General features: G+C 42.5%; 1 long non-coding RNA gene across 1 annotated transcript; it reads left to right on the forward strand.

The window, feature by feature from the left end:
* The first annotated feature begins 20,368 nt into the window (after positions 1–20,368).
* On the forward strand, positions 20,369–25,526 carry LOC126913498 (uncharacterized). Its single transcript, XR_007708910.1, has 2 exons — positions 20,369–20,525; positions 25,225–25,526. It is a non-coding gene; the product is annotated as an uncharacterized LOC126913498 (long non-coding RNA).
* Positions 25,527–27,103: the final 1,577 nt, after the last annotated feature.

Below are 27,103 nucleotides of genomic sequence, written 5' to 3' on the forward strand. Positions count from 1 at the left end.
GGAATTTCTATACCTGAAAGATTCCAAATTGTGTATATCCGTAACGATGTGCTGTCAGTATGAGAAGATTTCACACTTGAGGTCTACATGATGGGGGTCTGTGGTCTGTGCAGGGCTCCGTGTTAGTGGAACTTGGTAATTACCACATCCCTGATTAAAAGTGCCCATAACTTTTCTTTGTGAGGGATGAGGAGCACCAGTTGAGGCAGTGCACGCTGCCTGTTCAGCAGCCCACCTGCTTTCTGATCAGGTGTGGGCTAAGCCATCGCCTCGGTGTGTGCAAGGTAGGTAAGAGGAAGACATCCCTCCTCCTCCCCACAGAGCTGCACCACGCGTTTGCAGACATTGGAACAATCCAGGCTGGTCTGCGTTTTGCTTCCACAGGGCTATTACTGATCCTACTGAGAGATTGCAAGGCTGGGAAAGAGAACAGGACAGAACATGCAAACACCAGCCTTGCCACGGGTACAGCAATGAGGCTAGCGTGAGTATCATGGCATACAGATTTCACAGACTTCCTATCGAGCTGTTATGAAACTGCCTCTTGAAGTCTTCAGCACATTGATTTTGCTAGATTCATTGGCAGTATAGAATTTAGATGTGGCATGAATCTATTCATAATTTAGAACTCCTAAAATTAAGGGCCTAACACAAAAAAGATTCCAATATTCACAAAATCGGATGTTTAACACTTGCCATTACCTTTTCTGGGCTCTGTTGAGTGTTCAGGACAGCAGCATGACCTCTTGTTTAGGTACACAGCATCAGAAAATGTTGACTTTCACTTTCAAAGTAAGCAGTGCATTTGTATGGCATTCTTCTTAAGAAAGACTTCTCTCTTAAGAGGCTATGATTCTTTTTTTTGCTGTGGTCTCAGGAACTGGGCTCAGAAGCTCACGGTTTAGCTTGTTAGAGGGTTTCAGCTTTGCAGAATGCTTTGACGGCTTTGCTCAGTGACTGCTTCAGATCCAACAGTCCTGCTGTATTTAAGGCAGCAGACCTTCACCGCTTTTGATTTTTGGTTCTTATTTTCATTGGCAGAAAGTAAGGCTTTTCATGGCAGACAGAACAAAAGCAACAGGGGTAAATAACCCTTCCATGGAAAGTGCAACGCTTTTGTTTCATGGCTGTCACAGACAATCCCAATCTGTTAATGGGGCTTCTAGGCAACACAAATAAACACCACAATTGACAATACTATGTTGGGCATGGATCCACACTCACAGATGTTGCTGTCTTCCACTGCTTAAGAGGCAATATCATAGAGATGAGTACAATCATTTTAGTAGCTGGAAGTGGATTAAAAATGGATAGCGGATGCAGTCTCAAGAGCTGAGTTGTAGGTTCATTGCTGGGTAGTGCAGGCTGAGCTTTGACGATGCTAGACTCGTTAAGGCAACCAGAGCAAACACCTGGCATCATTTAAAAACTTGACTAAAAAATATGTTTTTTTTCACATTAATACTCAGGAGGAATTTGCCTCTGACCCCTCCTGGGTGTGGTATGAGGAAAGCCACAGCCATTGGAAGAATGTCATTAACGTCAATCAGGCAAGGATCAAAACCCAGCCCCACCCACCCTGCTATGGTGTGAATGTGTCACACAGACACTAACTATTAACAGCAAGCAGCACATGGAATTTCTGTATCAGTCTTCTTTCAGCCCTATATGTTTATTTTTTCCTTCCATGTTCTTTTCCTGTTTACCACCCTTTTTCTAATCAAATCACCCATCTTGGATTGCTCAGGCTAGGGTCAGTCAAGCACTAGGAGTCATTGGTAGAGCCTTTGTGCTTTCCAGTCTCTTCTTCCTGTCTTCCGATTTCTGTTATTACAGGTCCTCTCTTCGTGATGAGTGGCTTTTCAGTCTCAAAGCTGCATTTTGAAAGATAGCTTGAATTTAAACCAATAGTATGATCTGGATATCTTACAGATACTAAGCAACATGTCTAGCTCTCACTGTGTGTAGACCATTGAGTAGGAGACTGGGCATCCAAAGAACTGTCTGTGCATGACCCTAAGTCTAATGATGGTAAGCAGTAGTTAAGTCTTTAGTACAGTATATGAAATCTTGTACCAATTAGGATGTAATACTGCCACCATTATGTGAACTCAGCACTCACCAGTGTCAATGGTAAGAGTGCTGTCTTAATCTCTGATTATTTTTAATGATTGTCCACCCTAAAGCTGAAGTTTGGTCGTGCACTTTTCTACTTGGAGTGACGGTGCATGAAGTTACCTAGCAAACCAAACAAGCTAATCATACAAAACTGGGTGCAAAAGAAGGCATATGTATAAAATTAGTCTGATTTTGTACCAAGGCTGGGTGCAGATGCCATCTGAAAATTGGTTGTGTTGTATTACCTTCACTCTTCATGTATGGTGCTCATGTTGCATCTTTTCCTTTTCTTGTCATCACTGTTCATACTTTTATTTATGATTAGAAGGGGAACTAAAGGTCTGAAAGAATATCAAAGAATAAAATCAACACACACAAGTCACTTGCCAAAGTCATGTGGCAGGTCAGTGGTTGTTCTTAAATCCATTTAAAAGTATCCATTGTATTACACTGGCATCAAAATAATGTAAAATATCATCCCAGCGTAAGCACAGCAGCAACAGTACAGGATACGTCACAGAGCTTGCGTGCAGGAGCTGCTGATGGGTTTTGTGTGATCGTATATTACAAAGTTAGTCCTAAGGGAATATTTTGCAGTCAAATGATGGCTGAGAGCTCTGGCCCACCACAGCTTCCTGTCTGCTTCCTCAAGGGCAAGAATCAATGTCTGTCACATCTGCAAAGTCACACTGGATTTGGATTATTCTCTACATTTTTCTTTAATTATTTTTCCTTTTCTGCTTCTTAAGAGACTCTTAAAATTTTCAAATATAATATGAAATAATAATAACTAATTAAAAAGCTGTGGGTATTAAGTGGGAAATAACAGACCCAAACAAAAGTCAAGGATTATCCTGGGAAATAACATTTATGGATGGATCCTGAGCATTCAGTCCTGTGAGGCAATCTGACGTTTTGGCTGTGCTTAAAATGAGACAGCATGCAAGGTAAAGTTATGACAGAAATCACTGAAGTAGATTTACTGTAGGATTCAACGTGGAGGTAAAGAAGCTGCTCTGTCTCCGTTCCCCTCATTAGCACTCCTTACTGTATTACTTGTGCTCTGAGTCATGTTGGACCCCATTCATATCAAGGCTGTATCATTCTCTGTGTTGACCAAAATAATTCTGTGGGCAGCAGCCAGGGTGTAGACATACAAGCAGAAAAATAAAAACAAAAAAATCCCCATATACTGTGTTTCCCTTATGAAGTTAATACAAACCATATGAGCAGAAGCGTTCTTTTTTGTGTGCTGTGACTCCACCAGGACAATCAATTATTATTTATGTACCAGTTAATATACACTGAAGAAAAGGGCTAACAATATTTGTATGAAAAACTTTCTCAGGCATAAAAAAAAAACACATGTTGAGTCGAGTCTGTGATTAGTAGCATCCAAGGGATTTTGACAGCTCTCCAGCTGTATGTAGATAAGTGAGGTGCCTCAATAGATAGCTGCCCAGTCAAAGAGTTATGGTTGGACAGTATGTTTATATAGAGAGTAATGTCTAGAAATTTTTTAAATGTTTTCAGATGGTATTTGCTATGGAAATACATACAGCCTATGTGGAGAAGCCACAAAGCCCAGATGATGCTTTGCTTCTTTTATGGGTGAATGCTGGGGTTTAAAGAAATCTCCTTCAAATATAATTAGTTATGTCTTCCAAAATGGCCAAAAAAGGTAATATACATACTACTAAAAACATCCTGGCCCACAAAAACAGCATGTGAAAGCAGTGGTCTTACTTATTTTACCTACACTACAGTTCAAACACCTTAACTTTCTGTAATGAAGACAACACGTTTAGGTATAACTGGACCTGAGGCCATAACCTGAACTGTATATATATAGCATGTACTGAAGTCTGTACTAAATGGTTCCTGAATTGCATTCTGACAACACTAGATAAAATAAAGATGGAAGAAAAACAGTTTAGCATCTCTGCAAAGCAGAAGCAGTTCTGCAGGAGTGTAGGACCAAAGGATTTATCCTTATCAATTTCTGTGATCGTCAAATATTATGTGAAGTTCAGGATAGCGAGCAATTGGCCTAAATTGGCTTCATTGGCATATTAGGAATACTTACCTATGAAAGGATTGGGTAAAATCTCAGCAAGGATTTCTGGATTTGCTCTTTTTGCGTGTAGGCTTTCTCATGTGAAATCAGGCTTTCAGGATCACGATCAAGGCCCTTATCCAAAGGCTGCTAAAGTCAATGGAAAAACTCTCATTGTCTTTAGTGGGCTTTGGATCAGGCCCCAAGAGTTGAGTCATACTTTGAATGGAACATTGTTTGAAGCAAAACAGGCTCAAGGCTTCATTCACGTAGGGGATTTAACTGTTAAGTGAACTTTCCCGAGCACTTCCTGCTGCCTTCTCTCCTGGGGACACAAACAGGCAGGGAGGTGATTGTGAGCCTGACCCTGGTGGTCTTCAGCCCCATCTCTGCTACCTTTTCTCTGTCTAATGATGGGAGATGTCTCTGTCGATGATCAAAATGCAGATGTCCCTCCTGTCTGGTAATGTAACAGTAATGCTCTGGGTAGGTCGTGCCCACAATATATCCCATATTGTGACAGCATCCACACACTAACATAACAAGGAGGCAGTTCCCTTTCAGTCGACTGAAAACATGTCCAGCCTCCTGCACGTGAAGGACCAAAGCTGACTGTCCTCAAGTGCTTTCGTTAGGAACCTCTGGCACTGAGAGACTGGGCATCGCTAATCTAATCCATCTCTTTCATATCCAAACTGAATACATACCTAGCACCTTCCCCCCAGAATGTGGAGGCGAGTGTCTTTACTTATTTTAAATTCAGTCTTAATATCATTATCTAGCCAGTTAGTATTTGTTTGACGTAGAGTTTTAGTTTCAATTCCCACATGCATTTGTGTGACTCCAAGTAAACTATGAGAGCTTGTTGCTTCTGGATGGAGAGGGCCAGGAGTATGTGGACAGGACTCCTTTCTGGTAAGCAGAGGTGGCAGACAGACTCTTCTGTTCAGTAGAGTTTCAGAACAGGGAAATAGTAGTTATACCTCATCCTTGCTGTTTTATTGCTTATTTCACACCATCAGGGCAGGGAAACTGGGTGGAAGGATGTGTTTGTACTTACTTCTGCATGTGACATTTAAGAGGCAAAAGGAAATGTGAGGATTTTCTCCAGATATGTTTTTGGTAGATATCCAGAAATACAAAGTATGTTTTGGTGCCCTTACATAAAGGCACTTCATATTGACTAACTTCCATTTATTAGGATGTGCCAAAACTGACTATCTAACAAAGATGTCACTCCTGCCAATTGATCATGTCTTTAATTCTTACTGCCAAGTTCTATGTGTCGAAGTCATAAGAGCCCTAGAAAAATAAGGAGCCAAAGGAAGAAGCCCAGCCCATCTATTCAATCTAAATTACAGTTAACTAAATATGACTTTATGTCAAGGTGGTATCACATGCGTAAGATGCATCCACTTAAACCATCTATGTACAAAGAAACATGAAGCACATAACCCACACTGCAAAACATACACGTCAAACCACACAGTCCCCAAATACCTGGCCATGTAATCCACATACTGGGTCTACAGACAAACATGGAGCATATATACATCTTCAAACCTGGCAAACATAAACATGCAAAACAAGTCACTGCCTATGAAGCAGTCTTTCAGTCCAGTTACAATTTTCAAGCTCTTGAAACATTTTCTTCTCTACCCTGGGTTAAAATGTTCACCTTCCCCAAATTGTAATGAGGAACATGCAAGTGTTACCCGAAAGTAATTACTAGCCCAGTAGGTAGGACAATTAGCTGGGTTGTGAGAGATTTCATAAGTCAAACCCAGAAGTGGAACTCATGCCCCAAGTCTAATGTGAAGGTATTAATCACCAGCCCAGTGCTTGCTTTAGGGCGCTCCTGTTGTGCTGTTCTGTTTTGATTAAAAATTGAGCAAACCACTGGGCCTAAATAAAGCGATCATTTTGAGTCCCAATGGTCAGAGCACTTCTGTGGGATGTTGGAGACTAAGTTCAATACATATTTAATATTTATACAAAATAGGACAGCTCCAGTGCTTGTTCCCATGAAGATTCAGGTTCAACATAGTGTCGTTTTCCTTTAAAGAAAATCAGAGAAACACTTTGTCGGAAAATTCCCAAGTAGCTTTTCCTCTTGAACTACCTATGGAGTTTGCCAAAGTAGTTGACGTACAATGAGATTTTTGCCCTCTGTAATTTAAATCCATGCTTTTTTTCTGAGGGTGATTCATTTTACAAAAACACACAACAAATAAACAAACACATAACTGGAGTTAAGGAGCATGTGTTATGGATTAGGAAGAAGAGCACCCCTCGAAAGCTCAGCTGGTCCTGCTCATTACGAAGATAGTTGTGTTTTTTTTTTCCATTTCATTGTGTTCCTCTTTGTCTGTTCTTCTTTTCTCACAGTCTCTCTCTTCATTTTTTCTCTCTGGTACAGTCTTTACTCCATGTGTGATTTGTTTGCTTTCCTTGCTTCTAGGCTTTGTCTAGACCAGGATGTGGAATGTGTTAGCTAACACCCGTTAGCTGTGCAGAGTAAATGACCAGTTAACAGCCTAGAGTAGATGACTAGGCAGTGAGCCTTTAACTTGTCGGGTGTACTGCAAATCTCGTGGTCTAGAGCCCTGTATTTCTCTAAATGCTGGATTTTTTCTAGAGTAGTGTCAACAGCAGTCCGATCACCATACTTTCTGAACACCTCCCAGCCTCACACAAAGCAACACTGCTGCAAGCACTTTGTTCTCTCCTTCTCTGCCCAGAGGAAGGGCTGGGGTTGGAGGCAAATGTTTTTTTCTTTCCATGTGCTTGTTTTTGTTTAAAATGACATATCTGTGCTGTGTTTGTATTTGAGAGGGTGGGTCAAGGCTTGCCTGATGCTTGGAGTAGTGGACTGAGGTGCTGGAGATTTTATTCCAGGGGCTCAGGCCCATCTCTCTTTTCTTAACAAATGAACTTTAACTGAACTGAGCATGCTGAGCAGTGGTGTTTGCAAACGTGTTGCAGATACAATGGAAAGAGACAGGGAGAAATAAGTACAGGAAGCTTAGGGCACAAACAGGAAGGAAAATAAAACCATAATTTGATTTAATGTATTGTTTTCCACCTAGTTTGAGATTTCAATTTTCTCTCCTTCCTATTCGCTCCCCATTGAAGTTCCTACAGCAAGTTCTGAGCCACTCCAGTAAAATCACAGTGAGTGGCAACGCAAGGAACTTGATAGAAAGTAACCTCCTTTTCCCCATAGGTCCATACAACTTTTTGGTTTATAGGAGACGCATGTGTATAACTAAATCCAAATCTGGCAAAGATACGACTTCTGAATCAATTCACAATGAGCCTTATTCATTCCCCTGTAGCTCAAGTGCAGCATCTCACACTGGAACGTGATCAGCTCCTCCGTACAGCAATATTCCTGCCTTTTCTTCTTTTAGGCATGTAAGTGGGGAGGCAGATCGTACCTGGAATGTATCTTGCCACAGCAGACACAACAGCTTTGCCCTTTGGAAACTGACACTCAAAATTTCTTAACCACAGCCCGGCTGTCACAAGAAGAGATGATTAAGTAGCCATGGGGCTGGGGCGGGCCGGGGGGGCTGCTAGGAGTTGGGAACTGGCAAGGAAACAGCTGAACAGATTCTGCGAACACTAATGCAGGCCAAAAGCTGGAGAACCGCTGGAGAGATCTCTGGTTTGAAAGCCAAAGATTTCCAGGCAAAAGCCAGAAGGGCTCTATAAACGTAAATGAGTGGGTGGACAGAACAGATCAGCCATGTATTCAGAGGTCTTTGGATTCACTGACCCTCTTTAGCACCAGCCGCTGCCTTTAATGCACAGCTGGCCGCTGGAGGAGCTCGTCCGTGTAAACAGAGGGGGAGATCAATCCAGGATGGAGCCCGGAGCTGTTTGCCCAGCGCCGTGCTGCCCGAACGCTGGGATCTTTTTGATCATGTCCCGCACGTTGTACAGTACTCGGATGAATCACTTCCTGCCCCTGCCCTTTCTGCTTACCGCTGCATCACGGCCACGCTGCACTGGGGCTGGCTCCCGCAGCCGGGGCTGAGCTGTTTGTGCTCTCCGCGCTGTCCTGGCGCCTGCTGGAAGGCAGAAAAGGCTGCTGTGCGTCTAAAGTGCTGTGTCATACTTGGTTATTAATGACTGAGAGCCACATGACACCAAGTTCTGGGAAGCTCAGGCAGATTCCAGGAAGGGGTCAAGGAGTTCAATAAACAGTTTTATTAGAACTTGAATTGCAACCAAAAGGCTACACATTTACTTTTTTTTTTTTATATAAAGATTTAGTGAGTGTTACTTGACTTCAGAAATCCTGTGAATGGCAGAAAAAGCCCAGAGGTTATCTTTTGATTTTTATGTCACTGCTAGTTCATCACAGTCCTTGGTAAGGGAACCTGAACGCTCCTTTCGTTTACATTTTGTCAGTTACCTCTCCAGTTCGTTGGCAAACTGGGAGGTCAACTGAACCTCAGTCCTGGAAGAAGTGCATTATGATCGGAAAGCCAGATACATGCCTCAGTTATACTGATGGAAATTCAGAAATTAATGGAGCAATGCAAGATTTACACCAGTACGTCTCACCCTAAAGTCTAGTGTAGGCATGTCACACATCACGGCTGAAAAAAGAAATGCAGATTGTAGATTAGTTAACTAAGTTAGCAATGTGCTGGGGTGTCACCCAGGATGAAAGATGCCGTACCAGTGCATATTGCTGAGCACAGGTTAGAAATGGCATTCACACAGACCCAGAGGAACCACAAGGTGTCCATGAAATGATGCGGGGTGCGTCTCAGCAGGCAGGTGGCCACATCTCGGTGTCCCCATAGTCAGTGGCACTAATTGGCTCTTGCTTGGCAGCAAGCCCATGGACTGAATAAGTTAGTGCTCAGTAAAACCATTTTTTCAGTAAATTGCCTCTGCTAAAGTAATTGCTTTTACATTATCTCAATTGCACACTCGTTAAGACCAAGCCACAGTTGCGTCTCACTGAGCATGCTTTTAATTAGGGTTGCCGGCTTTACTTCTGCATTTTCCTTTACTGCCACCAAGCACTAAGAGCTGTCTAGCACTGAGCATGGTATAAATCGATCGATTTGTTCATCCATCAATTTCTATGTGTTAAAAGAAATGGGAAATACATTTCCCTTTGAAGGTGACCAAAAAGCATTCATTATAGCAAATATTAATGCTTCGCTGGATGAGCATTGCTGTTCCACTTTTCCTAGTGGGTATCGAGGCACAGAGATTAAGGGTCCAAGCCAACTTGTTCCAAAGTAAAATTGAAGTGGTTTTGAAGGCTTTCTAGAAGGTAAATGAACATGACAAAGTTGCTCGGGGAGATAACTAGTAGAGCTAAAACTAGAGGTTAGGCCTTCTGCTTCGTACTTGATCTGTCCATGGGACAGAATCTTCTTACTGCTAGCTTTTGTTGGCTACTTGCTACAGACCATAGCACTGTATGATAAGTTTAGCAGTTCTGCATTCGAATAGAGAGAACAAATTTTTTTTCCCCACAAATAGCATTGAGGGTACCAAAGCTCTTGGTGGGTCAGTCACTGGGCATTGTAGCTGCATTCGGGGTAAAACACAGCAAGTACTCAACAAAACATACAAAGCTACTTGGCAGTCTTTAATGGAGGAAGTGAAAAAATATTGCATCTGTTTGAAATAAAAGGGGAATTTTAGAGAGGCAGAATGGAATTACCCAAGCTGGAATCTGACTTCAGTTAGCTGGTGTTAACTCTTGCAAAAGCAGCCACAGATTTTTCAATGATCACACTGGTCAGAAGTTCAATTTGACCTCTTGTCCTGTGGGTGGCATTTCAGATGTCCTGGTACCTCCTTCTGCGAGGAGGTAGGCCAGCCTGTTGCTGACTCAGAGAAAATCGCTATATTTTTAATCTCTAAGGCCTCTTCCCCAGCACCTGGAGTTTATCAAAGCCTGAGCCTAAAATTCACCACCACTTGCCATGGCCACTCCAAGGTTCCCCTTCTCAAGGCATGGCATACTCAATCTGTTCAATGCTGCAGGGCAGTGGCTAATAGCTGTGGCTTTTCTGTGGCATCTCTATCAATAATCTATGGTCTAATGGAGATTATTTGCAGAGGCTGTTGAAATTCTGTGGTTCGCACTGCTTCAGAATACTCCATAAACTTCATTTCATGTAAAAGCTGCAGATAGATATGCAAAAGAGATGTATTTTTTGGAAGTCTTTTAAGTCTCCTAGTCCCCTGGGTACACATAAGAGTTTTAAAAGCTGCAGGTCACCTGAAACAAAACCATTAAAGAACTTATTTGCTCTAAAATACAAACCTTTTCTAATCAAACATGGTGCACACTTATAGTCAGTCTGTCTTACAGTTTGCTAGGATTTCTAGCCTCATAGGAAATAAAATACAAAAAGTGGCAAATGTAATGAATCTTGGTTTTCTGTGTCCTTCTGTCCGGCAGTGTGTTCTCCTGGGTGTGAACCCCAAGGGAATATTTTCCCATAGGCGGGCGTTCACTGTTCCCTCTCATCTGCTTTCCGTGAATACAAGGTCACTTCAGCTGAAGCTTTTCCCTTCGTAGATGCATTAATAAAATCTCTGACTGCTACAATGAAACATAAAATCTTAATATAATTGAGACCTCTGTCTTTATATCAGATTTAGTGAAAAATTGCCAGTTGCTTCAAAATTATAAAAGACTGATGGATAAATAGAGATGTGTATGTAACCTATGCAAGCATGGCACAACCACAAAAATCCCCTTCCCTTAGGAAACCAGGGTGAAGAGAAGAAGTCTAGCAAGAAAAAGTCAATGCAGGAAATGGGGGAGATGGCAAAGGAAGATTTAACATTTCTCTGGATAACTATTTCTCCCAAATATTCAATTAAAACACTGTTTTTTGGCAAAATTTATTTGCTGCTAAATAAAAAAAAGATATAAAATTAAACTTGATTTTCTATCACTAAAATTTCAATGGAAAAATTTACATCAGCCATGAAAGGAAAGCCGAAGAAAGCTTCCAGAAAACATCCAAACAAGACAGGCAGATCTTTTAGTTGGAAGATGTAAGGATCAACAGAAACATGACATGGGAAAATATATATGGGCTGAAGTGAAAGTTCCTAGGAAGTGAGGACCATTCAGTAACTTGCTTTAAATTTGGGCAACAGTGAAAAAAATTACCCTCAGAAGTTGTCCAAGCAACAGTGTCCTGTTTATATCTTGTGGTCTTATGAGTAACTGAGTGGAAAAACACAAGAATGAAAAGATAACAATTACAATAAAATTAAGTTAAATAAGCTAGTGACTCATTACAGAGCAGTAAAAACAAAAACAAGATCATTTAGGACTCAATAACAACAGAAGAGTTAAAAGGAAACACAAAAATGGCTAGATTGTTTTCCTTATATATACCGTGATCCACTCTGAGGTAGTAAAAGAGGAGGACTGATCATACAGTTATTCAGTGGGAGGCAGAAAATATGAATTACAATAATACAGTACTTTGGCAACAACATTAATTTAAGTGGAACAGAGTTTTTTTTTTCCTTAAGTGCCATAGAGGAACATAACTTCACATACATCCAACCAAGATAGAGCAGTGGAACTGACAGCAGCATTTGTCTTATTACTCAGTCTTTCTCCATAAATGCATTTAAGCTATGGATTGTTATTACCATACATTTATTTGGAACCTGAATCATAACTATTTCATGTTGTTAGGCTTTAAAGAAGTGTTCTCAGTGAAGACCCATATGTCATCTGCGTCACAATTTTGATAGAGGCCCAGGGCTAATCCCAGAGCAAGAGCAGTCCAAGAAACTCATGAAACGCTTCAGCAAACCAGAGCTCAATTTCATGTGACTCCGCTGGGACAGTTTGTGAAGTTGCAGTGCTTCCAAAGCATGGTGCTGCTGTGCACGGCACATTCCCACCTTGGTGCTTCTCGCAGAAATGTGCCGTGCAGTGCAGGAGGTCTGACTGAGCCCTGCACAGCCGTAGTGCTCTGATTCAGAAAAGCTCTAAAAAATTTATTCTAAAGAGGAAAATGTATTCTATATAGGAAGGCCTTGACTCTTCAATGCCATTAATTGCCAATGCCAGTAACAAGATGAAAAAAAAAAATCTCCCAAGTTTGTGGTCATTGGCTCACTTCTGAACAAATATGCTCTTTCTCTCTCTTTTGTCAACTATTTTTAATGCTCTCTTTGCCATGATCTCTAATAGATCACTTCTTTAGAATACTCAGTATGAAAGAGAGGTGAGCACAGTGAGGTTTTGAGTCTTTTGTGATATGCTCTACAGACACTTTGCTGCCGTGGAAAGGTTGACCTGCTATTCCTGAAGCTTTAAAAATTCTGTGGAAATACATCTTGTTCAGTTCTGCTTTACCATTGCAATCCAAAGAACAAAAAGCACTTTATACACACAAACAATTGGTGTTCGTACCAGTAATTAGGTAAAGTAGTACGTTGGAGGAAAGAAAACAAGACACAGCAAAGTGATTTCCCCTTGTTTGCTCTGGTAGTCACTCGGGGAGCAATAAATAGAATCCAAATCTCCTGACTGCTCGTCCTGTGCTTCAGCCACGAGACCGGGCTTCATCTGACAGACACTGATTTCTGGGGTGTGCATTGTTTTTCTGCACAGATGGTAAATCCTCCTGCAGAGTAAACAGCCTGAAAAGGGAACAGCTGCAGATGCCTTTTTGACAAGCACCTCGCCTGATGCTGGCCATGTGAAGATTTGTACTCGTCAGATACATTACACTGTCCTCAGCATCGGTTCTGCTGCGGTGTTTACAGCCCGGTTCCCTGGAAGTCAATAGAGCTTTTCACAGCTAGCCCTTAATTCCTGAAAAGACATGAGTCAAGTACTTTTAACTGTTTCACACCAAGGCTTCTACGTTTGTTGCTGTCATTTACCCAAGCTGCTTCTGTCCCTTGGTGTGCTGTAACTGAGCAGGAATGCTCTTCTTAGTGCTCCTGGCACTAGGAGCTGCAGCCGTGAGGTTAACGTAGGGCGGAAGAGATTTCATGCTTGCTTACATTCACCAGTCCATACATTGCAAAGCTTGTAAGGCTGAACAAACATCTCCCTCATAAGCAGTTCAGTTCTTTCCCTACCATGAATGATTCTTCTAACTGATACCACATAAGCCAAGGCCCCTGTCTCTGAATTGCACACATTTTATTTATTTATTTATTTATTTATTTATTTAGGGAAGTTGTCTCTTTGGTCAAGAAAGCCAGTATGAAATATTTTCTTGCCCCAAGCCTCCCCGGTGCTGGTTACCGAAGGCATGACACACAACTCTCATGTTGCATGTTTGTGTTCACTGTACAAATGTTTACTGCCGACATCAAGTTCCAATTTGCTGGATGCATGCTCTGGTTTTGATGAAAGTGTGCTGAATTTATACATCTGCTCTAAAATAGTAACTTACCAACTGGGTTTAGTATTTTAAAATGTCACTGCCATTGCTGTAACAGATGCTAGCAATAAGTTGGCAGCCCGGTTTTTCCACTGAGGAGTCATTCATGGATGCTGCCTTTGTAGCAGGATCCGTCAGTTCTCCAACTCATGACCTAAAGGTAACGCCACTTCGCTCTACATGAAATGCTGAGGATTGTGTCCCAGGTGATTAGAAATACTCAGTGCTATTCAACCCTGGAAGTGTACTCGATTTGTTACTAGACAAGGATAGCAGAAGAAGTTCCCTCTTTGGAGGTATTACAAAATAGAAGGTGATAACAGAGGGAAAAAAAGTGAGACGCTTAGAGCTAGGAATAACGCAGAATTGTTTTCTGAGAGGTTGTTGGAAATTCACTGGAAACCACCAAACTATAAAGCTGAGTGAGGCCAGAGCACAGGGTGAGTTCACATCGACATGTAGTCCGCTCGGCATAAACTAAGAGGGATGAACTGAGTCAGCCTCCCTTCCACCTGCTCCTAAACCTTCGCTGGACATGTAGACAAAAAGCACCACGCAGACTTGGCGTGCTGCCGGGCCGTGTAAACAGGAAGCAGAGAGGAGGTGTCCTGGCAAGAGTCCTCCCCTCTGCTTTCTGTGGCCCTGGGAAAACCGAGCTCTACCACTTCGGGCAGGGTCAGCCCCTGCATTGGGAACAGAGCTGCAGGAAGAAATGCAAAGGTAAGGTCACCCGTGATGGGACAGCATGGCTGAAATCAGAAGCGTAAAGGAGTGCTTAGATTTAGGAAAACGGGAGAGGACAGTAGTCCTGGTGAATTGACAGAAGGTGTCCTCATACAGATGAAGGAACAGGGTAACAGCAGCAGTTTTGGTCTATACAGACAATTAGGACTGAGCTTAAAGTTATCACAGCCCTTGTATCAGTCACCACCGTTACACTGCAGAGCTCAGAGGTCAGCTTTTGATGGCGATAGAGCTCAGACCTGGAATATCCACTGAGGTTCTAGTTGCAGGGTTAACCCAGCCTGATTCCCAGCTTGGCCTAAGCCTGTCCTTAACCCTGGCGTATTTTGAAACTTATTTAGGAATACAGGTGTCAGGTCAGAATGTGGCAGCCCTATGGTTCTGGTCCTTCCATGTTGCACTTGCTTTCTCTTTGTCCGTAAATAGAGACAGTCAAGGAAGTAAAAAGTAGTTATCCCAAGAGCAATTCCTGCTCAGGTGCCATTCTGCAGATAGGAAACTCACCGTGAATGTGAGAGACAAGCTACAAGGCATAGTAAACAGGGCCAACTTTTTTTTAAATATCAGTATAAGCCAGGACTTACTTTATGACAGAATGGTCCAGCACGATGTTGTAGTATCTCTGTCCATGTAATACTAGCTCTGCTGAATGAATGGCAGATAAAATTAATTTAACTACTGGAGAATAAGAAAATGTTATACTTCGCAGATATCAAACCTGTTGTTGTGATTATCTCCCCTGAAATCTGTAACAGGCTTATTCCAACAAAAAATGTTACAGGCAGTAAAATTTGTCATCAGTTGAGTTTCGCTAAACGAATGACTTTCTACTTGCAAAGTGTTTTTATGACAGTGTATCTGTGTTTACTAGACCTTGTACTAACACAGGAATGTGACAAAAACAAAACTTATAACTGGCATTTGTACTCCAGCAAATGTTTTAGCACAGTGTTGGTCTTAGAGCCAGGGCAGATATTGCCATCCACATCTGAATGCTGGGGTGTCACACAGATGCCCGATAGGCTGCAGCCCATGGGGAGCTGGGGTCCTTTACAACAGAACCAGGTTTTGTTTCCTGCAAGGCACACAGTGAGGGGAGGGGGAGAAAGCTGCAGGCACACATCAAGTGGTCTTGAAGCAGCTAGCCCTGCCAGAGGAAGATAAGGAGACATGAATTAGCTACTCTGGAGCCAACTCCACTTCTTCTTGAATAACGTCAGCTTCGTGCTTAGTCAAAGCATGTCCTCGCTTTGAATGCCTTGTTTCCATTCCATGTCAATTCTCTAGTGCTAAACTAATTTGTGGAGGCTCTGCCAATGTCTCTGCCAGAGGAGCTTCCATCACTGTTATATTTATTTACTCAGAAACATCACAACAGTATATTTTCGCCCTCTCTTCCTTTCAAATTATTTTGAGCGTCATTCCCCATCTATCCCAGAAGCTGCTTCCTGCGCAGTGATACATCTTAGCAAGAGGACAAGGAAAATCCAGCAGTAATGTCCTGGGCACGTGTTGCACACTGAAGGTTAACAGAAGGCTGCCTGGCTGGTAACCCTAACCGAGTTCCTCAAGTTCTGCCAGCCAGCAGGCTGCAATGCCACCAGCATGCCAAAGAAGCACAGACTCGTGTAGGTATCTGCAACCTGCCATATAATGTTTGCTCCAGTGAGGAACCTGCTCTGCTGGAGCCAGGGTGACTTGTCTGAGCTGTGAGCCGCAGTGATGGTGGCTCCTTCCTCTTACTGAGCTTCGTGGGTCGCGAAAGGGAGTGGATGTGCTGCTGGGCTGCTCAGCATCAGTCCCTTCTTTGCTTCTTCCAAAATTCTTTTGAGGAATCTTGGAAGGACCATGGCTGCCCCGTTGCTCGCTGAGCCATCTTAGGCTTTGAAAACTGGTAAGACAGATGACCCTGACTGCAACTACATGACTGTTTATGTCTCATTTAAGATAAATTTCCATATCCTCGGGGGGCATGGGTTCAGTCCATGCTAATACCTATCTCTTGTAATGATGTGCTCCCTCAAGGCTACTCCATCATTCTTGGCATTCATTATTTGTACTCTAGCAGTGCCTGCAGGCCTCATTCAGAATTGAGACCAGTAATGCTGGTGTGTGTACATGGTGGGAACCAAGCCCTGCTGCAACTTCTCTGCAGCCTGAAGAGTGATCCTCATTTACTCGCTGCTGAAAATACTGATCACTTTAGGATGGATCTAGAAAAGAATCTTTAAACCTATTTAGAGAACCAGGGCTGATTGCTGTTCTTGTTGTTGTTGTTTTTAGCAAGGAACTGCATCAAGAAACAGGGATATACCGTAAGTGCTGGACTAATGTCATGCACGGTCTGTGGTCCCAGCACCACAAACTTAACTTGCAGCATCTGAACCTAGCAGCTCCACGTAGTTTCTTTAAAGCGTTTAGGTCAGGGGAGTAACTACTGATTTGTAACTAAAAGCTGTCCTTATGTTTGCCCGTTCTGCCTGCACCTGCTCCTTCTCCTTGAAGCCTGGCCCATCGTTGCGTCCCGACAGCTGGGTGGCTGCACGCAGAGCGTCCAGGGGCTGGGGAGGTTACCGGCGGGCAGAAGGCCAATCCCTCCCTCTCTCTGAGGGCCGGATGAGGAGCCTCCCTAGGATGATGCAGGCTGATCCTGTTCCCCAGAGCTAACCCTGATGCTTCCCTGACAGGCAAACGGGCCCTCCCAGGAGCTGAGCACAGTGCTTTTCATGAGGACGCTCCCTCCCCAGGCAGAGTGCCTCCAGCAGGATAAAGCCCGGGACACTCCCTCTCTCCTGGAAGCTGAAGATACAACAAGAAAGCTGTTCCCTACCTTCAGGAACTCAGCCATTTGATCCTTTTTGCCCTCTTTTCCTCACCTGCTTTTTTGTGATACTTACTGGGACCAGATTTAATGGCGCACTGTTCAGAACATACCAAGGATAAAGCCTTTCTGGTTTATTTTTCTCCGTGGAATAAAGCTCAGGATTAGATTGATTAGAGGTTGTCTTCAGTTTCCTGTTAAATCTTTTTTAATTATACATCTTTTTTAATCAAGATCTCTTGGCTGCTGTTAAAAGGGAACGCAGGAGGTTTTGGCTTTGGAACCGAAGCTAATGACTTTCCAGTAGCTTCAGAACAACAAGGTGCCAGTGCCACCTCTTGTTAGTGAAATCTGATAGCAGCAAGCCAGTGACTAATAGTCCTGGACTAGCCTTTCTCTCTTTCACTGCTGTCACGTAAAGTCACTTCCGAGCGTAGCTTATAGGGCTCTTGTGGATGCTGGACAAAAAGTATTTAAGTCTGAGTGCATTTGCAACGTTGACAAATTTTGAAGGACTCAGATCTGCTGTTTGTGATGGCAGACAGAAGCACAGGAGTGAGCTGGCTTCGCCATGAACAATGGTACAGGTTGTCGGTAGGAGTCCTGAACTCCAGCCTTTCTGCTCAGAGAGCTGGTACAGAGCCCAAGCACCTCATCACCTGCTCCTCTCTTTAGGTGCACAGGTCTGTAGGAAAAAAAAAAAAAGAAAGAAAAAAAAAAAAAAAAGAAAAAAAAAAGCTCTTTTTACTTGCTTTTTTCAATTGGCAGGAAGTGCGTGTATGCTAAGGAACAGGAGTATCACATTTGAATTACTGCTTATTTCTACTACAGTTGTGCCCAAAATCCCAGAGTAAGTCTGGACTCTGTTGCTATGTACTGTGCAAAACATGTCAAGAGAAACTACAGCATAAATGAATGAAACAGAGAAACTGCGAAGAGAAACAAAACCAGAAGGAGGGGAAATAATTTCAATAGGATGTCAGAGTTGGTGATAGAGCTTGGTCAGGAAAAACCAAGTACTGAGCCCACATCTCCTCTCTAGTTAATCATACACTTACTTAACCATGCCCACTTCCTTTTTTGTGTTAAGAAAAATGCATGTATCCAAAGGTATGGCAAATTACAAATTTCGGTTACGATTTGTCCTTTGCCCAATGCCGAGGTCCATTCCATGGAGTTAGGAGGAGAGCTGCAGTATGCTGCCCCACCACAGAGCTGCTCAGCTCCTTCCTTCTGCACTGCTGGGATCAGGCAGCTAGTCCCACCTGCACCTGGGGACAAACCCTGGGTACCTATTCACACCTTGCCCTGCGTATGCACACACCACCCAAGAAAATGAAGGTGCATTTGTAGCACGTGCAAAAATATCAGTGCTGGCTTAATCTAATCAGCATAAATACTAACAACCACAGAGGTGCAGCTGAGAGGTGTTTAACGTGCTAGTAACCAGAGTACAAACTTCAAAGGACTCTGACTGCATACTCTGGCTGTTAAACCCATGTTGCCACATTTTTGCTCCTGTTGTTACCTAGCTGTGTTAGACTAGCACAGGTAAATGAGCATATGCTGCAATTAGTCCTTTCCCCGTTTGTGATGCAGGGCACGTTTAAAGGCACAATACTTTACAGAAACCAGCTACACCTGCACCTAAGGCTTTAAAGAATGCTCTATTCAGATAACCAGCATGCTTTTGTATGGCAGATTGTTACCCTGTCTGATAGAACTGAGTATCATGAACTTTTTTTTGATGTTATTCATTCGGTATTTCATGCCTTGGTACCAACCAGCCTGGCACGTGTATTGTGTTCTTTGCAGTGTTCATACAGATCTCATCTCCCTGAAGAGAGGTGAGTTGTGAGAGCAGAAGGGAGAGCAGTTGGTTGATCCATGTAGTACCTTACACAAAAGACAGTGTAGCTTGCCAAGCCGTCAGGCTAGGAGGGACAAATTCTAAGAATGTGATTTCCTGAAGGCAGCGGCAGTGAAGTTCCGCTGTTACAGCCTGGAACAGGCGCTGGGGCAGCACCCTGCCAGAGGTGGCTGTGGATGGCGCTGCCTCCAGCACAGTCAGAGCAGGAGCACACGCTTGTGCAACCCCCCCAGTAGTGTGGCCATAAGAGCAGAGAATTTCCTCCCCAGGTCAGCTCAGTCATGCTCTCTTCCTGCAATGGCTTCCTCTACTGGGAAAGTCCAGTCCTGTTAACGTTGACTTTCCCTTATCCAATGCACTTTTCAGCTCTCCTCTCAAAGTCTGGCAAGAGCCTGTTTTTCAGTAGACTTTCTCCAAGAAACCTGGATATATGAAGTAAAGTATTTTTATGTCTTTTTTTCCTCCTTTTTTTTTTTTGTTGGTAAAATCAGTTATTGAAGTGTTTTAATGACAATGGTGACACAGGTGATCTGGTCTGTATTCTCAGCAGCCACCTGGTGTGTTGCCCCAGGTAGCTAGCTGAAGTTAACTTTATGGCTCCACTCCCATCTTTCCCTTTATGTTTTTGCTGTAGGATCAGGAGCTCAGTATTTGCCTGGTACTTAGGGCACTGAGCCCCTCTGACAGGGGCTTCTATATGCTGTATGCTATCAGCACATTGAAGAAAATACCTGTTCCAGCACACTTTTGATATGGGTGCAGATGTTAATACAAGCTTTTATGCTACAAACTGGCAACAGCTTCTCTAATTTTATCAGTGGATGTAATTACACTGAAATTAATTAGTCCCACCTTCAGGGTTAAGCATACACTCACTGCTCTTTTAGAATTGATAATATGTATTAGTACGTTTTTCTAACTAATAATTAAGACCTTGATTTTTCAAAATTTGACCTAATTTTGGCAGCAATCTCCTTGGCATAAATGTATTAAAATTTAGCTTAAGTGCCAGTGTTTGCCAAATCAGGGCACCAGACCATGCATGCTTGGGAGCAAGGTCCTGCCTGTATTTAGCTGTTTCATTCATGATACCAGGAGCCCTCATCCTTGACTAGGACTAGAGATGCTGCTGTAATACAAATAATTATTAAAAAGGAAGCTGCTCTGTAGTTCAGTGAAGAATTTTTTTGCCGTTGGCCTGAAAGCCTGCGTCTCAATTCTCCTGCCAAGCCTTGGAGCTCACACCCCATGGACAGACGCAAATGGGTTTTTCCCATCAGTTTCATCAGAATAAAACTGTTCTGTGGTTTCTTGTTATAAACTCTTTACAGAAGCTAATTACTGCTGGCACAGAGTTAACCACCAGTTGTATAAGTGAAATTCTGCTCAGCTTTGTATCCTGTGCTGCATTCACAATACGTAAGAAGAATGTGCTGCCCAGCTGTGTGTGATGTCCTGCAGATGCTCTAATGCAAGATCGATCCATCTGCCCATCAGGTAGAAGTTAAAACTCCTCTTTTACTTTTTAAATAAACAAGAAGGAAATCCCAGTGTTCTTGTCAACATTTCCCCTCTAAACACACTAGATTCTAATGTTCAAGGCTACAAGCAGACTGCAGCACAGCCTGCAAATGCGTTGACATGTTTACCTGAGTATTTCATGCACTTTGTTTCAATGACATACATGTAGTATGGAAAACTCTGTATAAAAACCGACTCTGGGGCTATTTTACCATCTAAGTGCTGAGCAGGTGTTTTTATATCATTTTGAATAGTTGCTTTAGCTGTGCAAATGAAGGAAGAAAATCTGTCCCATGGAGACCAATGAAATTTGCAAGGTTTGTGCTTTATTTATGGAAAATTAATTCAGCAGGGTCAAGGGGGCATCAGTTTACAGGATGCCCTAGCTCCCACTGATGAGTAATCTGCTAATTAATAGCCTTGGAAATCCTGCCAGAATCCTGCCAGAGTGATTGCAACACACCAACAGACCTAGCTCAACTCATCAAGAGACGTTCACATAAGCAACTGGAGCTGCTGGGCAGAACAAGATGACTTCTTGCTATTTCTTCTGGTCTTTTTTCAGGCAAAAAGATGTTAGGTCTTGTATCTGTCCTCAAACACAAATCTTGCTTTTCATATTCTTGACAACATTAGTCTCAGTTGCTGAAAGTGAGACCTAGCTTCTGTTTTAGCAAGGTCTCAGTGTTTTCAAAAGCAGTAATAAAATGCAAATAATCTGACAGCTTCTTCTTTGACCAACAGGAATTTAACAAATATATCTTTGCAATCTATCTTTACATCTAAGAAGCCTTTACACTGAAGATGAAGTAAAATAGCTACTTTTTTTTTTGGAGATAAGGGGTTTATACATTAGGGTCTTGCTTGTTTTGTTGTTCTGTGATTGTAAAGTAAAGGCTATACAAATTCAAACTGAATCTGTCAGTGAGGCATATGAACTTGAAGGATTAGTTTTATCAGATTCCAAGTTACATTGCCAACTGCTGTCTCTTCAGAGTCTTGAATACTGGGAAAATCTGTTCTAAATCTAAAACAATAATTCAAAAACCCACAAAATCCGCAGACCCCTGTGTAGTATCCTCATTAGCCGACTGATCCTGCCTCTTTGTAGACCATAAGCTCTCTGTGTTTAGAGCTGTGTTATTTGGTGAAGCAAAGTGATAACTCTTAGGGTAACCCATGTCTCAGATGTGTGAGAGGCCAGTGCAAGAGGTCAGAATCCCAGTCCGTATCAAATACAACCATCTATATTGATTTCAATGGAGTGAATCTGATTTCTGTCAGCCAAGGATTTGGCCCACAATAGGCACAGTGTGTTCTGTTCTTCTGTCTGTTTGGGATTAGGAAGATGAAGGTGTCTCATATCCAAAAAAACACATGCCAAAGAAAAATAACAAGCAGCTGCTTTGAGATGTGTCTGGCTCGTAGGGGTACTTCATATTCACTCCTGTTGGTAAGACTTATTTTATTCTGCTGGGGCTTTGGCTTCTATACAATGCACTATTCCCAAGATTGCTAATGAAAACCATTATAAGACTCTAAATTCTTAAGTTTGGGAAGATGTTCATGATGAATAAGCGCGAGGAACCAAAAGCTGTGTGCTTTTTAATGCTTCCCTTTTCTAACTAGAGCTGCTGGCAGCCAAGGGCCTGTTATATAGCTGCGATTACTACTCTCAGTCTTGTGAAGAGGTGCCTTCAGTGTTTCCCCTTCCGTAGTCCCCCTGAGAGTAGAGATGTACTTGCCCTTTTCTCAGAGCCCACTGAGGATGCTGGCCCGCAGAATGAGCCCCGTTCCAGTGTGCTGTCACATCTGTTCAGAATTCACCCCTTCTTTTTTTTTTGTTTGTTTTAAAAGTTGTTTTCTTGCCAGACCTAGCTTCCTTTAAAAAAAAAAAAAAAAAAAAAGGAAGATTTCGTGTGGGGAGTGCACGTAAATTGGTATGGATTATCTGTTGTCAAGGTCTTTGCAGGAGAGGGTTAGCCACTTGATGCCAGGGCTGATAGCACTCGTTTTCCTCCGTGTGTGTACACACGGAAATGGGCTGTTCGATTTCTTGTTTACTGTTGCTGTCTCAGAGGAGCTAACTCGTCCTTCAAATCATTATGCTAGTCAGTGGGGCACTTGGTTCATGTGTCTCCAGAGGAAGAATTAAATGCTTGTGTTCTCCGTGGGTGTGTGCCTCATGCACCTAATCTTCCCGTGAGTACCAGTGCATTTCTGTGAAATGTTGCACTGGAAAAACTTGTAAAAATAGTTTTCCTCTAAATGTAATGTGGAAACATACGTTGTCAGAATGGGTTTTTCTTTTTCTTTCACTGAGACACAAAGTTAAAATAAAGTCACCACAAGAGAGCATACTCTGCACCATCTCTGTGGGAATCTGTTACACTGAGCAAAAAATGGCATTCTTGATGGGGGGACAGCTGAGCCATTAAAGCTGGAAAAGTGAAGCAAATGACAGCCACAGCAGAACTTCATGGAGTCTGTTCCTTCCATCCTCTCTCTAAACATACTTCTCTCTAGCTTCTCAATGCTGTTTCCGAGGGCTCGCTTTCTTGATATTAAAAAGGTAAGGAAATTTAAAAAGGTCAAATGGGAAAACAGAAAATCTGAAAAGAGCAGCAGAGAGTTCCAAGAGATTCCAGTTAGGACTTTGGAGATTTTGTTTCCTCTTCCAAACCTTCCCAAGAAAGTTCATGCTGCTGCTTTCTGAAGTGTAAATGTTTGTCTTCATACTTCCCCCCTCCCTTGATGAAATTCGTTTGACAAATGAGAAGTATGATTTTGCTGGGACGAGGAGTGGAATACAGGTTCACAAATTAATCCTTCATCTAGGAAATATGTTTGGCATTTTGAATGTCACATAGATCATAGGCTACATCCACTTTGACCTCCAGTGTTTTTGTCACGTAGGAAAGTCCTGAAACTTCCTAGTCTAGTACCACTAGATCAGGAAGATCTGTATCTGTACATAGCACTTTTATGGACTAACAACATACTGCAAGTTGAAGCACTTTTGGAAAGTTTTAATCTCCCTTCAGGACCACAAAGAATGTCAGCTGTTTACTGTTCCTTAATAACCTAATAGCACATCAGTGATAAGAAACAGACTACCAAGCCTATGCTCAGTAGGGTTTTTGTGGATAAAATTACCTATCTCATAGTTGTCTGATACTCTGCGTCTTGAGCTGAATGTCCAAAAATGGAAATGAACACAAATGGCTAGTCACTTTTGGCAAAAAATGGCATCGTTCTATTGTTTGCTTGTTAATTTCTAGTGAGCTCAGGAAGGCAGGCAGATAAGAGGATACATCCTATGACAGGGCTGAACCTCTGAAAACCTCAAGCTAGTTCTTCTGAGTCCAGTTTGCGTTCACTAGAACCTAGTAGACCAATTCTCTCATCAGTGGACAGGTCAAAGCCCCTTTGATAAACTGAAGCTTTCATTTTTATCATCGAAGTGCTATCTTTTCCTTGCTTCTGTCACCTTCAGGAAAGCTGTTACCCAATTCTGGGTGCCATTTGAGGAAGCAATGATTAAGTAATAAGCAGCAACAGGCTATGTATGACGCTGCACCGAGAAACTTCATCTCTGATTAACAGCAGGTTCCGTAAATGTTACCCGTAGCGGAGGGACCACTGGATGCTTCCCTGTCTGAAGTTCCTTTCTGGACACTTTCCCCATTCACTCAGTGTTCGTTCTTCTGCAATAGCGAGGAAATGAAGAAGAGGAAGGAAAGGAGGCAGTGAGCAAACAGCTAATGAGGAAGGGGGCAGATTAAGGTACCAGAGGTACCCTTAGAGCTTATGCAACTGGCCTGTGCTCAGCAATCAGTGTCCAAACAAGGCGTAAAAGCAACTTTCCTGTTAGACAACAGCCGTGAGAAGGAAAGCAGAAGTGCAGCCCTTTTGGTTACAGGAAATCAGCGCGGACCAACCACCGCCCTGTCCGTGCAGCACAGGCCCTGCCCTTTCCCCTCACCTCCCATATCCCACGTCTTCATCAGTCAGAGAGCAGTCCGGGGTGTTGTTCAGCATCAGCTAATGACGGGTATCTTTGTCCCAAGTGAAGCAATCCCAAGACCCATTCCTCTTGTGTGACTTACCAGAGGCCCGAGGGCAATTCCAGAGACCAGTTTTTCAGCTTATTCAGACTGTTATTTTTGTTATGTGAGAGTCTAATAAGGCAGTAACTTCACTTCAGACAAAAAGATAGGAAGGGGCAGACTCCCTTCTGCACACAGACGTTGGCCAAGGGTAGTAGAAAAGTCCTGCATACCTAGGGGAGCTGGCGGCCACACAGCACATCTGATAGCCAGCTGCCCACTGTCAGTGAGCGCCTTATCCCCAATCAGGAGGAATCTCTTACGTACGAGAAAACACGTCACCTGATTGCCTTGCAAACTGCATTTGGACCTGAGGATCTTCTCGCATATTAATCACATCCTCATATGGACCCCAAGCAAGAAAAACCTTTCCTCAAGCTGTATATTTTTGGTTTGTGGTAAATGCTGCGGCCATTTTTTTGAATGACTAATCAGATATTGCATTTTTGCCTGAAATTACATTATTTCTATACACTCTTATTTTGGCCAAGCATTTGAGCTTTCTAAGTGCCATGAATATCAGATCCAAACTAAACATATTTTTTTTCTGTTGTATGTGTCACCAGGAAAGTTCAAATGGAGCTGGGAGCAGACCTGGAGAACCACTGTCAAGACAAATGATGTCAAAGCTTCTTGTGTTCTCATTGGCTTCTTAGATGCTTTATTTCATTCCATTGAATACAGTAATTCTTTGAAATTTTTGCTGTATTTAATTGCCAGTGACATAGCTGGTGTTTTAGTTTCTGGGCCTGAAGAACAATCCCAGTTTTTTACAGAGAATGGAGTATTATGTTTTGCTCGAGCTCCCTGCTCTGTATGAGGGAATCTGTTGAAGGGCTGTGGTTTGAAATAAACTCATTTGCAGCTTAGAGTTTCAAAAAATATATATTATTATTCTTGCATGCTGCTAGAACACAAGCTGTCCTTATCTCCCAGTAAAGTCCATAGGGCTAAGCTTCATATTGGGAGCACTCAGCATCTTACAGAGTTAAATTATCGTATATGATTGTATGCTGAGACTGGAAAATACCCCCCAATACACCTAGGCATGCGTTTAAATTATTTGTATGTATTATAATGGTGTTTAAGAGTCCCAGCTGTTCAACAGCACTCTGTTGTGGTGTAAGCGTGTTGGTTCTAGAAGCGTGTGCTTTGTTTTTGCGCTGGAGATAAATGGGGTTTCTTGAATGTGTCAACCCCAACACTGCCATTCAACTGAGTCAAAGGTACCAGCAGAGTGGGTGGATTTTTACAGAAGGCCTGGCTAATTTTTAGACCATTAGTAACATGTAGTTGAGGAAGATAAGATAATGAACAGCATGATCCAGTCTCATGCTGCAGAGTGCAGAGAGTTCAGCTGCTAGAGTTAAGAAAGAATTATTTTCCTCATCTAACCATTGCACAATAGCAGAGGTGCTTGAGTGAGGGGATGTCTGAACTGTAGGGTGTGGGTTTACAGCAGGAGGCAGGGGATTGGTCTTGCGGTTTATGGCCGACTGGTATCGAAAAGACATTTTTCTTACATTTCAGAAGTAGGAGCTATATACCTGGTTCTGGGATGGCAGCCTTGCCCTTCAGTTCCTGAGCAGCCTACAAAGGGCACTAAGAGGGAAGCTGGGACCTGGGAACTGGAGTATTGGTGGGAGTCTGTTCCCACCTCTGTGCTGAGCATGGGCTAACAACATTGTGCATGATGACTTCATGGTTATGAAACACCTTTAATGTTTGTGAGCACTTCAGATGAGAAGGACAAAAGATTATCATAAAGAAAGTGATTGTTTAATATTTGGATGCGCAAGTAGCAACTGCAGGGCTTAACATAAGGGAGTGTTTCCTCAGTGTGGTTTATGTGGATCAGTGTCATCCCTTGAAGTAAGTGATCTTCTAATTTCAGACTTACCAAGCATAACATCAAGAGTTACTGGGCTTTTATATAATTGTGAAGCTGTTATGGACTCACAGAAAGTACAGAAATGCCCTTTGTTTTCTGTACAAACCTCACTAATTCTCTTCGTAGTGTGTGTGAGTATGATTGGAGGCAGGAATTGTCATGCAGAACTTGAGAGGGGTTTTCCCAGCGAAGAAAAATTGTGTTCTCTACTTCAGCTCTAATTTCACCATGTACATAAAAAAAATGTTGGGTGCTAATTTAATTTCTGTACACAACATTATGCAGACCTTAGAATTCCTTACTGATTTTGCATACACTGAATACATTAGCTAATATTCATATTTACAAGGAGTATATACATAAGTATTTAGACACCTATATACTGTTATAGCACAACTTTTCTTGAAGTTAGATTATAGCATAGTGCAGGTAATTAAACAGTGATCTCTATACAAATTAAAAGGGTTGGCACATCCTTTTAATATGGAAGTACAATTACAGTAGTTTTATGTGCATACCGGCTGCATAAAAGCACACCTACAGTTCTGAGAACC

This window comes from Cygnus atratus, chromosome 16, assembly GCF_013377495.2.
Source record: "Cygnus atratus isolate AKBS03 ecotype Queensland, Australia chromosome 16, CAtr_DNAZoo_HiC_assembly, whole genome shotgun sequence".
Classification (NCBI taxonomy): domain Eukaryota; kingdom Metazoa; phylum Chordata; class Aves; order Anseriformes; family Anatidae; genus Cygnus; species Cygnus atratus.